Consider the following 16,933-nt stretch of genomic DNA (forward strand, 5'->3'; position numbering starts at 1 on the left):
ACTCAAATACATCTATATCCAAAGACAGAGGGAGGACCAAGGGACCTAGTAAAACACTAGCCTCTAGTCAAGGGTTCTAGTATCCGCACACAGCAAAGCATCACCTGTGAAATGATTGAATGCCCACCCAGCAGGTTGGTACAGGTGGAAGTGGAGGTTCATTCTGCTTTAAATGACTGTAGAATATTTCAGGAAGCTCAACAAGAAAGCGGTGTGGCTAAGTCCTACTCCAATTACAGGGAGTGTGGATGGCAGGAAATGAGATACCTGGATAAGGAAGAGTTGGGAGTAAATGAGGCCCATACATCAAATTATTCAGAGACCATTTCGGTCCCCTTAATACAATCTAATGTGATTATGTCTCACCATTTTTTTTATAAGATCAAATCATTCAATTCAACCAAAGGTGAGAATAAAAGATCTTGTTTCCCAAAGGCAGGGATAAACAGACCCCCAGTTCATCCCACACTAACCCTTCCATTCCATCATTGGATTTTAAAGAAGTAAGAGATTCTCTGTCTAGTTATTGACAAGCCTCAATTAATCATGATCCAACGAAACAGAAGGGCCTTTCCTTTTAGTGTGGTATATTGCAGGCTGGAATACCCATAAATATGGTGAAGAATTTCTAAAATTAATCCAGGAGCACCATGTTATCTGTACACAGGAGATGTGGATAACCAATTCAGAAATAAATAAGATCTATTTAGAAGGTTATACATCTTGGAATCTTCCTGCAAAAAAGCTCTCCTCTAGGGGCTGCCCAGCTGGTGGTGTCACTATTTTATTTTAAAAATGGAGGCTTGATAAGGAACAGATCAAGGCAGAAGTTGCCCCATCCCTATTAATAGTAAGGTTGTGGTCAGGAAACAAGTTTCCTCTTGATTATAATCTATATTCCTCCATGAGAGCCTCACCCAGCACATTATGAACTGAATTGGATGCAGCCCTTGATTATTTAGAAAATGAATTCTCACTTTCTATTATTATAGTTGTGGGAGATTTCAATGTCAGAATCAGCGAAAATAAAAATAAGTTAGCAGGCCATTTAAATATAGAGGAAGATAAATTATTAACTGTCTTCCCACAGATTTTGAGAGATCAGGCAGCAAACCCAGCGGGTTATAACATTTTGGAGTTCCTGTTTAAAAATAATTTCTCAATTTTAAATGAGTCCTATCCCAAAGACACCCTTGGAAATTTCACCTATTTATCAATAAGAGGACAAAGTACGATTGATTATGTGTGTGTTCCTATGAACAAGTTCAGGAATTTTATCAATTTCGAGGTTATCCCTACAGGCCATTTTGATCATCAGCCTCTGAGGTTTGAGTATTTTAGAGAGGACGGAAACTCTCAGATTTTTGCTTATGAACAATACCAGGCTGGAGTTGAACTAGCTGGTCAAAGGAGGGTCAAATGGAATAATACCATAATGGATACAATTAATTATACCCTTTCATCAGAGCAGATGCTATCCCTTCGTGGTAACATACTGCAACTAGATGCTAATTCAGCAAACATATTATATCTGTATCAACACATACTGAGAAATCTAAAGCCGTATTTGACCAGAAGCAATAACGGAGTTCTCCCCACATAATCCCAAAAAGATTAGTTTGACCCCGACTGTAGAAAGGCTTGATCAGAAGTAAGAAGATATGCTGGGGAACTGAAGTCTGACTACTCCCCTGTACCAATGAAGATATTTGTAAATAAGAAAAAAGAATACAGGGAGCTAATCAGAAATAAGAAAATGATATTCCAAAGACATCTTTGGCATAGTTTGGACACAGCCATAAAGATGAAAGTTATGACAGCTTTTTGAAAGATAGTAAACAATGACTTAAATAGTGATAATCATATTGTAAACGCCAAATATCAAAGATGGATTGGGAGAAACGTTTTAGTGTCCTATGTAATGCCTATACTCCGCAGTTACATCTGCCTCTGAGCTCCACTCTTGGCACCACAGATTCATGGCCCCCCTGTATCTCATAGAGAGTCAGAGTTATTAATTCATGCTTTGCCAGTTAATTAAGCATCAGGAGAAGATTACATTCCAGCAGACGTACTCGGATATAACACCAAGCAGTGGCTGCCTATTTTGACCAAATAGTTTGACTATATCATTCTAACTGGTGATCTCCCAAAGGGTTAGAATACTTCCATAGTAATTCCAATCTTTAAAAAGGGGGATTGCAAGCTTCCATCAAACTACAGGCCCATTAGTCTCATAGATATTGCAGCCAAATTATATGCCAGACATATAAGTATATGCAACTGGAAGATTGGGTTACTATGAATAATATTATAATAGAAGAACAAGCTGTGTTCCAAGTTGGTTACTCAACACTGGACCATTGCTTTGTACTAGACCATTTGGTCAATAAGTATGTAACCCAAGGAAAGATAAAATTGTATGTGGAATTTGTTGATTTTCAAGCAGCCTTTGACTCTATCAATAGGAACAGGTTATGGGCCACACTGGCAAAGCCAAAGATGGATCGACGCCTCTTGATTCTACTGCAATTGTTATACAAAAATTCGAACATTCTGGTGAGATTTTCCCCTGTTGGATATGTGTCGGATAATCTCACAGTGTCTTGAGGTGTTAAAAAGGGATGTGTTCTGGCTCCCCTTTTATTTAACCTATTTGTAAATGATATAGCTTCTGACTTGAGTGGTGACTCATTTTTTCCAGTAAAAGTAGAAGAAAGGAAACTGACTTTTCGCTTCTATGCGGATGATCTGATTCTTATTTCACATACTCAGATTGGTTTGCATAGATTACTATCAGCAATGGCTGAATATTCCCCCCCCCCCCGCAATTTATTATCTATTAATTATGGGAAAACTAAAGTCATGGTCTTTGGACATAGATCTCCAACATATAAATGGAGAATAAACTCCCACCCTACTGAGCAAGTATTCCTCTTATTGCTATTTGGGTGTTCTTTTTTCATCTTCAGGAGGCTGGTGCCCATTTTAAGTCCTTGAAATTAAAGACAAACCAGCAACTAAATGGCCTACTGAAGTTCTGGCGTACAAGAGGTGGTTATCAAATCTATCCAATTCTAACCTTGCTGAAATTAAAACTAGTTTAACAATTTGCATACCAAGGAGAGCTCTGGGGTTTAAAAATCCCATTTGACATGGAATTGTTTCAAAACAAATTATTATGGACAGTTCTTAGCGTACCAAGGAGTATTCTTGCTCCATTTTTACAGTCGGAAACTGGTGTAATGCCATTTAAAACCAACATCATTATTAGGGCCCTTAATTATTGGCTCAATATTTTTTTCTCACCCCCATCCAGATTACCCAAACTGTGTCTTCTAGAGCAAATGAGAGCTATCTCATCAAATTCAGTATCTTGGTTTCAGAGAGAAACTTCCCAAATTCATTATTATGGCTTCTCTATCCAATATTTTACTACTTTAAATATAGCCCATAGTAAAGCAGTTTTCAAGGAGAGGGTTTACAGTGTTTCTATCCAATTGGACCTTTGTGCAGTCTCCAATAACAACATAGAACCATGATTTGCAAAGACCAAGATTAATTTTGAATGTGAAAGTGATTTGTCTCTTATTTCTAATCTCCATCTCAGATCAGCTTTAACACGATTAAAGATGCAGCAGATGAAAATGGCAGTTTTGGAAGGGCGTTTTGATAAAACGCATTATGTATTCAGACTTTGCCCTTGCCATAAAGGCAAAGTGGAGGACCTGCCTCATTATCTGTTTTATTGCCCTATTTATTCCCAAATTCGTCCCAAGTATTTAGATCCACTCTTTGAGAAAAAGTTTATCTGGTCCAGTTCAGAGAGAATAAAATTTTTGTTCACATAAGACAAATCTTTTGGCACTGGCCAATTTTGCTCCTGAAGTCCAAAGTTATAGAGATTGTTTTTTTTTACTTTGTAGAATGGTTAAAATGTTTTTTTATGTTTTTATGTTTTTTGTATGCTTGTTGTAACCATTGGTTGAAACAATAAAAGCTTTATACTGTAATGGCACTTGTGGAAATTAAGCAACAGGAGGAACAAAGGAGAGCGATAACTAGAGTATTATCTAAGTCATGCACAGCAACAAAACCTGGAGAATCTGCTCAATGCCACCATCTCATTCTCAGCTAATGGCCACTCTTGCACATTTTTCTCCAGCTTAACTAATATCAAAATATTAACTTGATTCACCTATTCTCTTCTCTGAAAGGTTTCATGTTGCCTCCTTGTGCAAAACTGGGGGGGGGGGAGTGAGGACTAAAGGGTTACTGCACTCTATTATGCTAAGATGGGGAAAATGTCTAATTCCTGGGTGACGGTTGCAGGGGTTTAATTTGGATTATTAATTTGCACTTTCTTTCTCCAAAGGTTTTTTTTTTTGGGGGGGGGGAGGCTAATGGGCAGTTATAATAAGACTGAGTGAGCGATTCCTAGAATGGGATGAGGAACAGCCGGAAGCAGAAGTCCATTGAAACAAATTGTGCTGAGAAAATATTTGGGTAGAATCAAATTATTCCCTCATGCCAAGGAGAGAACAATACTTAGAGCTGGGATGGGGGCTTGTGGATTTGTTTCAGGGTGAGGGTAGGATAGGAAGATAATAATATTCCCCAGTATAAGGTGGTGATACCCTGAATCTTATCTTTCAGTTTGCTTTTGTTGCAAATGTGGTTCAATGTGAGCAAGTGTAAAGTGATGCATGTTGGGGTAAAAATCCCAGCTTCAAGTATAAGCTCATGGGATCTGAGCTAGTGGTGACCAACTGAGGAAAAGATCTTGGGGTTGTGGTGGACAGCTCGATGAAAACATCAACCCAGTGTGTGGCTGCAGCAAAAAAGGCAAACTTCATGTTAGGTATAATTAGAAAAGGAATTGAGAATAAAACTGCCAATATCATACTGCCCTTATACATGGTGCAACCACACTTACAATACAGTGTACAGTTCTGCTCATCACACTAAATAGGGATAGTGTAGTGCTGGAAAAAGTGCAGAGAAGGTTGTCTAAAATGATCAAGGGGCTGGAGCAACTCCCCTCTGAGGAAAGGTTACAGCAGCTGGGATTGTTTAGCTTAGAAAAAAAGGTACATAAGGGGAGACATGATAGAGGTGTACAAAAGTATGCATGGTGGGGAGCAAGTGGATAGGGAGACATTTTTCTTCCTCTCTCATAATACTAGAACTCAGGATCATCCCATGAAGCTGACTGGTGGGAGATTCAGGAGAGATAAAAGGAAATACTTCTTCCCACAGCACATAGGTAAAGTATGGAATTTGCTACCACCAGACATAGTGATGGCCACCAATTTGGATGGGGATTAGAAAAATTCCTGGAGAAAGCTATCAATGGCTACTAGTTTTGATGGCTATATGCTACCTCCAGTATCAGAGGCAGTTTGCCTATGTACACCAGTTGCTGGGGAACATGGGTGGGAGGATCCTGTTGCATTCTTGTCCTGCTTGGTTTCCTATGTGCAGCTGGTTGGCCACTGTGTGAACAGAATGCTGGGCTAGATGGACCCTTGGTCTGATCCAGCATGGCTCTTCTTATGTTCTTATGTTTGGCTGCCTTGATCACATGAGTAAGTAGCAAGGAATTAACAAAAGCACATCAATGTTCTCCTGATAGCAGGAAGAACATTATGGCGAGGGAGAGGCCAACCTGACCCCATCTTTGCTGATCCCAGTTACTCCATCCTCCCCATCCGGATTTGAGCCTGAAAGACCATGGAAAAGTGTGGGTGCACAGAGGGTAAATTGTAAGCTAGCACAATTTGTGACATTGCTCAACATTGTTCACAGGACATGACAAGGCATCAGCCATAGCTTCCAGTTTCCTGACTTTCTGGAGCTTAAGCCATGAGGTTGCGTTAACTTTGGTCAGTTTCCATGCCGCACTTCAGCAAGACCAATAAGTAGAACCCAGGATAGGGTTATGCTGATGGAGAGGAGTTACCAGAACACAGCAGGACTGATTTTTAGTGGTTCCTATTACATTCTATGGGACTGGCTACAGTGGGACATGCTGCCTTGAAGGAACTAACCCAGGTCAGTGGGTGTCGTTCCCACCCCAGTGATACCCTTTCTCCTATTTTCTTCTGTGGGGAATTATAAAATGCTGCACTTGAGGACCCTATTACAGTGAGAAAAATCTGCTAGATCCCACTGGCAGGGATTGTACCAGGATACCACAACCAGCATGTCATATTGATGGAGCATTTTTCTACTTAATAATAAATAATGACTAACTTCCTCGTTAATGTTTTTTAAGCATTTTGAAAAATCCGCATCCTCTGCATTTATCACTGTGTGACTTTTGCAGCTTTTTATAGGTTACAGACTGTCAATGATTAGCCAAAACAGTTCACTGTTAAGAGCTTGTCATGTATGTTTTGTAACTAAAGATAGAAACATAAATGCCAACGAATCAATTCAGCAGCATTTAAAAGAAGCCCAGTTCATTCAGGGCAAGTCTGAGCAGGGTCTAAAGGGACAGTTAAATGAGTATATTAGGCTAGTAATATGAAACAAAGGGTTTTATTTTTAAGAGCCCATAGGGATAAGTGGGTGACGATGGCTGATTAGAGGAGGACAACTAATCCTGTGACTTTGCAGCTGACGCACCTGCTTCCAATTGACAAGGAGCTGAACTTCTCTTTGCCTTTCTTCTGCTGCCAGAATGTGCTCCCTAAATAGACAACCTGCTGAGCCTACGTATAAACCATGACAGCAGGAAGGGTCATCATCATTTATCACACACAGGAATAGGGATTATAGGACCGTTGACACAAAGGAGATGGGATGCTATTTACTAAGTAATGAAGGGAATTCTACCTCACTGCTTTGACTTTTTCCCATTGGTTTTCTGTGCTTCAGAAGCAGTGGGAGAAAGTGGGTGACAATAGCATAGTTGATATCCCAGATGTAACCGAGATGCTAAGGCCAGAGATAAAAGCAGAATCTAGGTTACAAAGGTCAAGTAAATATAGTGGTCCCCTACAATACTGAAGAGAGCACAGTTACTGGTTACAGCAAAATCCTAACCCTGTTTTCTCAGAAGAAATCTGAGACACACTTTCCTCAGAATAAGTCCTATTGTAAGTCTCAGGAGGCATACATAGGCTTGTGCTGTAAACAACTGTAGCCTTAGGCTCTGATTATTAGAATGTGATTATGTTCTTAGATGGCAGCATTAAAAAAGAAGGGGGAGTTCCTTTTCAGGTAATAAAATAGTGAAGTCGGCGCAACTGAAACCTATAGGTCCATTGCAGAGCTGACCTATACAATTCACACTCCAGCCGCACATGCACTCTACTCTGTAGGAGTCAAAGTCTGCAGGGCATCAGTACAATGTGTCATGTGATTTGTCTGTGCTGTTTGTGGGAGTGGTGCTATCAGGGAGCTCTCTGGTACTGCATAATTCCTGAACAGCTTCCACACAGGGCATTTATTGTGTAATAGCCATGCTTCGTTCACCATGTATGGGGCATATGCTTGAGGTTGTGAGCAAAACATCCTTCTCCTCTGTTTGCCTCCTTAAGCTTATTGAGGGTTTTCCCCCAGGCCTCAGGAAATCTAACTTTTTAAACACAATAGAAGAACCGCACAATCTCTCCAGGGATGGCATCTTATCACTACCAATCAATAGTCTTTGTGTAGTTATTCCATATATTTTTCATTAATGGATTTCTTTTGGGAAGAAAGAAAAGATGGAACCTGCAGTGATAGAAGCGGTGATGGAACACAAACAATACAAAATGTAGGAGAAACTGTAATCAGCAAGGTTTATATATCCATATGTGGTGGGCATGCAAGTCCTGCTGTGTCACATTTTTGGAACATCATATTCTCAGAAATGGCAAGTATCACACATCAAACCATACATGTTACATCAGCATTGGCCCTAATAACAATGTGGGAAGAACAAAATGCAAAAGTGACATCAAAGGCCTTAATAGCATTCATGCTGAAGGCAGCCCAAAGAGTCATCGCTAAAAGTTGGAAAACTGCAGAACTTCTAAAATTGAAATCTTGGTATACAGAACTGTGGCAAATAGCCATGGCAGAAAAACTGACGTGCCAATTGAACCTAACTAAAGGCAAAGTCAAAACATCTGCCTTTTATAAAATATGGCAGGATTTTTTTTTTATATCAGTATTTGACAAATACTGCTGTGTATATTAGGGATATACACAGCAGTATTTGTTAAAGCCTTTCCTCAGACTATGGAAAAGAGACTAAAGGCGCAATCGTATACATGCTGGGGAATTCTGGGAGTTGTAGGACTTTCATCTGCCTAAACATACATAGGATTGCACCCTAAATTTGATCTGTTATGGTGAAGAATTACAAAGAAAAAGTCCAAGCAGCCTATGGATTCTACCTATATCTTGGTTTGTAAGGTAAAGCGAAATTATACATATATATTAATTGTACTACTATCTTAGTAGTACAATTAATATACTATAATTAATTCAATAATTAGATTTAAATTCAATGTGTTCCCCCCCCTCTCTTTCTGTTGGTTTGTTTAATCTCATTTTGGAAAACATTTTTATTAATGACTTGGAGGAGGTAGTGCAGGGAATGCTGATAAAATTTGCAGATGACACAAAATTGGGTAGGATAGCTAATACTTCAGAAGACAGAAACAAAACTCGAAGTGATCTTGATAGACTGGAGCGCTGAGCAGAAAACAACAGAATGACATTTAATAGGGATAAATGCCAAGTTCTGCACTTAGGAAAAAGAAACCAAATGCACAGTTAAAAGATGGGAGATACATGGCTCAACAACACTACAAGCGAGAAACATTTTGGAACTGTTGTAAATCACAAGCTGAATAGGAGCCAACAATGTGATGTGGCTGCAAAAAAGGCAAATGCTCTTTTGGGCTGCATTAATAGAAGCATAGCTTCCAAATCCCGCGAAGTACTAGTTCCCCTCTACTCAGCACTGGTTAGGCCTCATCTGGAGTACTGTGTCCAGTTCTGGGCACCACATTTTAAGAAGGATGCGGACAAACTGGAGAGGGTTCAGAGGAGGGCAACAAAGATGATCAGGGGACTGGAAACAAAGCCCTATGAAGAGAGACTGAAAGAACTGGGCATGTTTAGCCTTGAGAAGAGAAGACTGCGGGGAGATAGGATAGCGCTCTTCAAGTACTTGAAAGGTTGTCCCAGAGAGGAAGGCCAGGATCTCTTCTCGATCATCCCAGAGTGCAGGACACGGAATAATGGGCTCAAGTGACAGGAAGCCAGATTCCAGCTGAACATCAGGAAAAACTTCCTGACTGTTAGAGCAATACGACAATGGAACCAATTACCTAGGGAGGTGGTGGGCTCTCCCACACTGGAGGCATTCAAGACGAAGCTGGACAGCCATCTGTCAGGGATGCTCTGACTTGGATTCCTGCATTGAGCAGGGGGTTGGACTCAATGGCCTTGTAGGCCCCTTCCAACCCTACTATTCTATGATTCTATGAAAACTAATAAAACCTTCCGAGGCAGACTTTTCCAGTACTGATCAGCTCATACCATCAATAAGTTTTTTCTAATGTTTAGTAGAAATCCCTTTCTTGTAATTTGAACCCACTGGCTGAGATTCAACCCACTGACTCATCCCATTGAAATCCTCTTTGGAAGAAAGATCTGGTTTTTTATTTTTAAGACTGAATGAATGAATCCTGCAGCTGTTGTTTTTTTGGCTGGTTATGGCTTGTATAGATTGTTCAACAATTTTGTTCTCTCTGGTTCCGTCTTTCCCAATCTGGTACCCTCCATATGTTTTGGACTCTAACTCTCATCAGCCCCAGACAGCATAGCCAATGGTCAGGAATGCTGGGAGTTGTAGTCCCAAACATCTGGCAGGCACCAGGTTGGGAAAGGTCTCCCCAACCTGGTGCCCTCCAGATGTTTTGGACAATCACAACTTTTACATGCCCAACCATTGGCCATGCAGGCTAGGGCTGCTAGTAATTGTTGTATAAAACATCTGGATGGCACTAGGTCAGGGAATACTGCTTTAACCCTTCCCTTTCCAAATAGTATTGCCTTTGCATTAGTTCCCCCCCCCCCGCAACTGAAGACATGTGATAGGTTGTGATTGGGACTGCAGCATCAGGGGAGGGAATATTTATTTCTTCCCCCACAGCATGGTCCCAACAATCTCCCCCTCCCCTAATATTTAGACTAGGGAAAGGAGGATTGCCCATCTGGATACAGAATATCATTTAGATTCCAGAGGTTCAGAAGCAAGCAAAGTCGCTCTTCTGCTTGCAACTTGAAGCACCTCAGCAATGATTGGGTGCTACTAAATCACCCACATCTGGAAGCACCCATGGTGTGAGGAAGCTTTACTTGCATTTCCTCTTCTTTTTGACCAATTTGATCTGGATCCAAATTATTTATAGTGTCACACACTCTCTACTTCCCCATGGGTGAGTAGTTCCAGGGATAGTTCTGTACAGTTTAGTTTCTTTTGATTGAGAAAACATAAGAGATTTACATTATTTTCTTAATAGTTGTTTTACTTTAAAAAATATACCAGAAGAGTATATAGGAAGCAAATGATCACTCTTGGAGCAGGCAGCAGATCCACTAACCCTGCATCAGATGCCCAGAAAAACACTTTGCATCTCACAGCTCTAAACTCTTTGTCACTGTCTTTTTCTCCCTAAATTCAAAACTTCACGTTTGGCTTCGAACTATTTCTCTTTCCCCTTCCCTCAAGTTCTGCAGAGTATAATGTTTTCAAACTCTGATGAGTATTACATTCCAAAAATAGAAGAGAGATCGCCAGCTATCATCATCACAATCATCATCATCTTATAAAGCGCCTGAAATTGTCTAAGAGTTGTAGAGGTATTACAGTCCCTCCTTGCAGGCTCACAATCTAATGGACATGATACAAAAGGAAAAAAGAATGGGAAGGAAAGAGGCAAGCAGCACTGGAGCAGCTGCTCTTTTACTGGTCTTGTATTGAAGCTTCTGAGCCTTCCTGTATTGCTAGAGAAATCCTCCTGTGAGTTGACCCATGCGTGCTTGTTACCTACATCCAATGCACCTTTCTAGTATATACAAAGACTACAGATCTATACACACGCACAGTTATTTACATGTAATGGAATTTACACAGGGGTTTCTGGAATGTAGCCCAGTATGCTTTTGCCAGTCAAAGGATATTCCTTTACTTGGAAAATCATGTGACAGAATACTGTAAGCCAATACTTATTTAATAAGAAGAGGACAAGAAGGAAGAAATAACAGGAACAATTCAGATAACTATAAAATTTTAAGGAAAACAAAAAATAGGAGGAGGGATTGATGCTACATAGCTGTGGGCTAGAATATAGCTGTAGGCCTCTGCCTGTCACTCTCTGGCCTCAGGCTGGACGAATGCTATGTGAAGGTGTTTGGCTGCAATTCCCTCCTCCACTGTCTTTCCTAGCTGGTGCTTTTTATACACTCACTCTCCCAAATCTCTTTCCCCTTTCATATATTCCACTCTTCCTAAGGTGGTGGGCTCTCCCACACTGGAGGCGTTCAAGACGAGGCTGGGCAGCCATCTGTCGGGGATGCTCTGACTTGGATTCCTGCACTGAGCAGGGGGTTGGACTCAATGGCCTTGTAGGCCCCTTTCAACCCTACTATTCTATGATTCTATGAACTGCCTGACAAAAACTGCTCTTCAGAATCTCCTAAGAAAGCTCATCTAGTCTATAGGGCAGGGCTCTGAAAAAGGGGTGATTGTTACCATCTGGAGTGAATAAATGAGGTAGCCTTTTTAAAATAGTTTTTATAGATTTGTGAATGTAGGTATGGTACTGACATATTGGCATTATACAAGGTATTGTCGTGGAATCAAGTTCTCTTTCATTTTCATGTCTATAACATTATTTCACCTGGAATATATTGCTTCTTTCAATTTGTTTTGTGAACTTGTGCTCAAATTTGAGTATAATATAATTCTGTCTCTTTTTTCACAATAATTGTGTTTTTCAGTAAAAGCTACTTATTATTACCAGCAGGTATCTGTCATACCCCCTTCATGGATCACTGCCTTGTTGTGGCGAAGGGGCTTGCGTAACTCAGTGAAGCCATAAGCTATGCCGTGCAGGGCCACCCAAGACGGACAGGTCATGGCAGAGAGTTCTGACAAAATGTGGTCCACTGGAGAAGGAAATGGCAACCCACTCCAGTATTCTTGCCAAGAAAACCCCATGGAACGTATCACAAGGCTAAAAGATATGACGCCGGAAGATGAGCCCCTCAGGTCGGAAGGTGTCCAATATGCTACTGGGGAAGAGCAGAGGGAATTTCCAAGTAGCGCCAGAAAGAGTGAAGCGGCTGGGCCAAACCCAAAAGGACACTCAGCTGTGGATGTGTCTGGTGGTGAAAAGAAAATCCGATGCTGTAAAGAACAATATTGTTTAGGAACCTGGAATGTCAGATCAATGAATCAAGGTAAGCTGGAGGTGGTCAAACATGAGATGGCAAGATTGAACATCGACATCTTGGGAATCAGCGAACTAAAATGGACAGGCATGGGCGAATTTAATTCAGGTGACCATCATATCTACTATTGTGGGCAAGAATCCCTTAGAAGAAATGGAGTAGCACTCATAGTCAACAAAAGGGTGGGAAAAGCAGTACTGGGGTACAATCTTAAAAATGATAGAATGATCTCAGTACGAATCCAAGGCAAACCATTCAACATCACAGTAATTCAAGTCTATGCCCCAACCACTGAGGCCGAAGAAGCTGAGGTTGATCAGTTCTATGAAGACCTACAACACCTTCTAGAACTAACACCAAAAAAAGACGTCCTCTTCATCATAGGGGATTGGAATGCTAAAGTAGGAAGTCAAGAAATCACTGGGATAACAGGCAGGCATGGCCTTGGTATACAAAATGAAGCAGGACAAAAGCTAATAGAGTTTTGCCAAGAGAACATGCTGATCATAGCAAACACTCTTTTCCAACAGCACAAGAGGCGACTCTACACATGGACATCACCAGATGGTCAATATTGAAATCAGATTGATTATGTCCTTTGCAGCCAAAGATGGAGAAGCTCCATACAGTCAGTAAAAACAAGACCTGGAGCTGACTGTGGCTCAGATCATGAGCTGCTTCTTGCAAAATTTCGGCTTAAATTGAAGAACGTCGGGAAAACCACTAAACCGTTCAGGTATGACCTAAATCATATCCCTGATGAATATACAGTGGAGGTGAGGAATAGATTTCAGGGATTAGACCTGATAGACAGAGTGCCTGAGGAACTCTGGACGGAGGTCCGTAACATTGTTCAGGAGGCAGCAACTCAATCCATCCCAAAGAAAAAGAAATGCAAGAAAGCCAAGTGGCTGTCTGATGAGGCTTTACAAGTAGCTGAGGAAAGAAGGGAAGCGAAAAGCAAGGGAGAAAGGGGAAGATATACCCAACTGAATGCAGAGTTCCAGAGAATAGCAAGGAGAGACAAGAAGGCCTTCTTAAGTGAACAATGCAAAGAAATCGAGGAAAACAACAGAATGGGAAAGACTAGAGATCTCTTCAAGAAAATTGGAGATCTCAAGGGAACGTTTTGTGCAAAGATGGGCATGATAAAGGACAAAGAAGGCAGGGACCTAACAGAAGCAGATGAGATAAAGAAGAGGTGGCAAGAATACACAGAAGAACTATACAGGAAAGATCTGAATGTCCCTGATAGCCATGATAGTGCGGTCACTGAACTTGAGCCGGACATCCTAGAGAGTGAAGTCAAGTGGGCCTTAGGAAGCATTAGTAACAATAAAGCTAGCGGAGATGACAGTATTCCAGCCGAGCTATTTAAAATCCTAAAAGATGATGCTATTAAAGTGCTGCATTCAATATGCCAACAAATCTGGAACACTCAACAGTGGCCACAAGACTGGAAAAGGTCAGTTTACATTCCAATTCCAAAGAAGGGCAACGCCAAAGAGTGTTCAAACTACCGCACAATTGCGCTCATTTCACATGCCAGCAAGGTGATGCTCAAAATCCTACAAGCTAGGCTTCAGCAGTATGCGAACCGAGAACTACCGGAAGTACAAGCTGGGTTTCGAAGAGGCAGAGGAACTAGAGATCAAATCGCCAACATTCGCTGCATCATGGAGAAAGCAAGAGAATTCCAGAAAAACGTCTATTTCTGCTTCATTGACTACGCTAAAGCCTTTGATTGTGTGGATCACAACAAACTGTGGAAAATTCTTAAAGTGATGGGAGTACCATCTGTCTCCTGAGAAACCTGTACGAGGGTCAAGAAGCAACAGTAAGAACCAGACATGGAACAACTGAGTGGTTCAAAATTGGGAAAGGAGTACGACAAGGCTGCATATTGTCACCCTGCTTATTTAACTTATATGCAGAGTACATCATGAGAAATGCCGGGTTGGATGAATCAGAGGTCGGAATTAAGATTGCTGGGAGAATTATCAACAACCTCCGATATGCAGACGATACCACCCTAATGGCAGAAAGCGAAGAGGATCTCAAGAGCCTCTTGTTGAGGGTGAAAGAGGAGAGTGCAAAAGCTGGTTTGAAACTCAACATTAAAAAAACTAAGATCATGGCATCTGGCCCCATCACTTCCTGGCATATAGAAGGGGAAGAAATGGAAGCAGTGACAGATTTTACTTTCTTGGGCTCCAAGATCACCGCAGACGGTGACTGTAGCCATGAAATTAAAAGACGCTTGCTCCTTGGGAGGAAAGCTATGGCCAACCTAGACAGCATAGTAAGAAGAAGAGACATCACCTTGCCGACAAAGGTCCGTCTAATCAAAGCTATGGTTTTCCCAGTAGTAATGTATGGATGTGAGAGCTGGACTATAAGGAATGCTGAGCGCCGAAGAATTGATGCTTTCGAACTGTGGTGCTGGAGAAGACTCCTACGAGTCCCCTGGACTGCAAGGAGGTGAAATCAGTCCATCCTAAAGGAAATCAACCCTGAGTGCTCATTGGAAGGACAGATAATGAAGGTGAAGCTCCAATATTTTGGCCACCTAATGCAAAGAGAAAACTCCCTGGAAAAGACCCTGATGCTGGGAAAGACTGAAGGCAAAAGGAGAAGGGGACGGCAGAGGATGAGATGGCTAGATAGCATCACGGATGCAATGAATATGAACTTGAGCATGCTCCGGGAGAGAGCGCAGGACAGGAAGGCCTGGCGTGCTATGGTCCATGGGGTCACGAAGAGTCGGACACGACTGAACGACTGAACAACAACAACAACAACATCTGTCATAGACTATTTAGGAAAAACAGTATCCAGTTGAATCCCTCAGTCACCGCATTTAAAGACTTATGTATTTGGAATGAAGTGTGCTGACAAGTGTGCATGTGTGTGCGTGTGCACGCGCGTGCGTGCATGTTTGTGTGCGTGTCATATACCCTCAATGTTACCTCAATAGAGTTATGACCAACCATTGCTCAGTATCAGATAACAGGCTAAGGGCGCAATCCTATGGAGATAGTCGTCAGCCTCTGAACTCGGAGGCTGATGACTATCCAGTACAGGGTGGCCAGAGCATGGAGGCGATTTTTGCCTCTGTGCTCCGGCCACCCTGCATTTCTGGCTAGACAGGCGATTTTGCCTGTCTAGCCTGGGAGCTTCAGAGTGGGATGGGGGGAGCATGTGGCACATAGTGTAAAGCAGCTTCCGCAGTCTCCTCCCCTCCCCGGACCTCCCCTTTTCACCATCTCCATGCTCCATTTCCAAGTGCAGAGACTTGGCCAGTGTGGAGAGAACCATGCCGGCTATGAGAGGGAGGAGGAGAACAGTTTCTGGGCTCTGAGGCTGGAGCCCTGGTTCTGAGCTCAGAGCCCAGAAAACAAAAAAAAACCTTTGTCCCCCAGACACTGTTGGGGACACAGGATTGCTCCCTCCATGGGGAAAATGTTGGTGTATAATATGCTGGAGATAGACCACACCTCAGCCTCTCTGAACAATTTTATCCATAAGCGAAATCTAAAAAACAAGATTGCACAGGCTGGGTAAAGGCTGCAGCTGTGTGCCATTTAACTTTGAAGTATTGCTATCCAGTCTGGGAAAGTGGCAGCAGACTGAGCCAAAAAGATGCTACCTTTTGAGGTGCATAATCAATGGCAACTCTGGACCAGTGAGGGGTGGGCCAAGCTCCTCAGCCTGTCCCCTTGCTGCTCCAGTGCTATTAACCACACACCCCAAAAGGTAGTGTCTGATTTGTTTAGCTCACTATCCATCTCCCAGACTGAGAGAAATACTTCAGATTAAAATAGCGTGCAACTGCAGCCTCAACCTGGCTGGCAGAGCCCTTTGCTTTGCAGTGTATGCCAGCCAGCCTTCCTTCCTTGCTTACATTACTTGCCAGGGAGAAGAAGTTCCCAAAGCTAAAAAAAAACCCCATAAGCAGGGCAGCAGTGGGGGAAGGAGGAGGGAGAGAAGAACAAAATAGAAAGTAAAAGAAAAGAAAGAAGAAAGGGGTGGGTGGCTGCAGAGATGGAGTAAACAGAGCCACCCAACAAAAGAGGGTTTTTTTAAATAGGGGAGCAGCAGGGGGGGCAGATGTCACCTTGCCTTGCCTGGGGCCCCTCAAACCTGGCAGCACATGAGGAAAATCTTAATAACTTTGGAACAGCAGGTCAGAACTTTACCAGACCAATGATGGACTGCCTTCCCTGAGAAGCCTGAATAAAATATATAGTAGAATTCACCAACATTTGGCAGAAATAGATGATATGCCTCTCTGATTATTGAGGTAAAATGGATAAATGTGTCATTTTCCAGCACTTTTTACTTGCTGTACCTGTGTCAATTTTTATTGTATCGCTTTGTTATTTGGCATAATTGTAGACCTCATCAAGTACATTATAGATGCCAAGTTTCAAGTTCCTAGCTCAACAGGTGTCATATTTATAAGCAATAT

The 16,933-nt window shown here is 41.9% G+C and overlaps 1 protein-coding gene across 1 annotated transcript in view; it reads right to left on the reverse strand.

Moving 5' to 3' along the window:
• CASR (calcium sensing receptor) overlaps positions 1-16,933 on the reverse strand; it is an 87,377-nt gene that overhangs the window by 25,186 nt on the left and 45,258 nt on the right. The gene's annotated exons all lie outside the window — the stretch shown is intronic.

The sequence above is a fragment of the Heloderma suspectum genome, chromosome 2 (genome assembly GCF_057233095.1).
Source record: "Heloderma suspectum isolate Gila_16-S chromosome 2, 16-S_ref, whole genome shotgun sequence".
Taxonomy (NCBI): Eukaryota; Metazoa; Chordata; class Lepidosauria; order Squamata; family Helodermatidae; genus Heloderma; species Heloderma suspectum.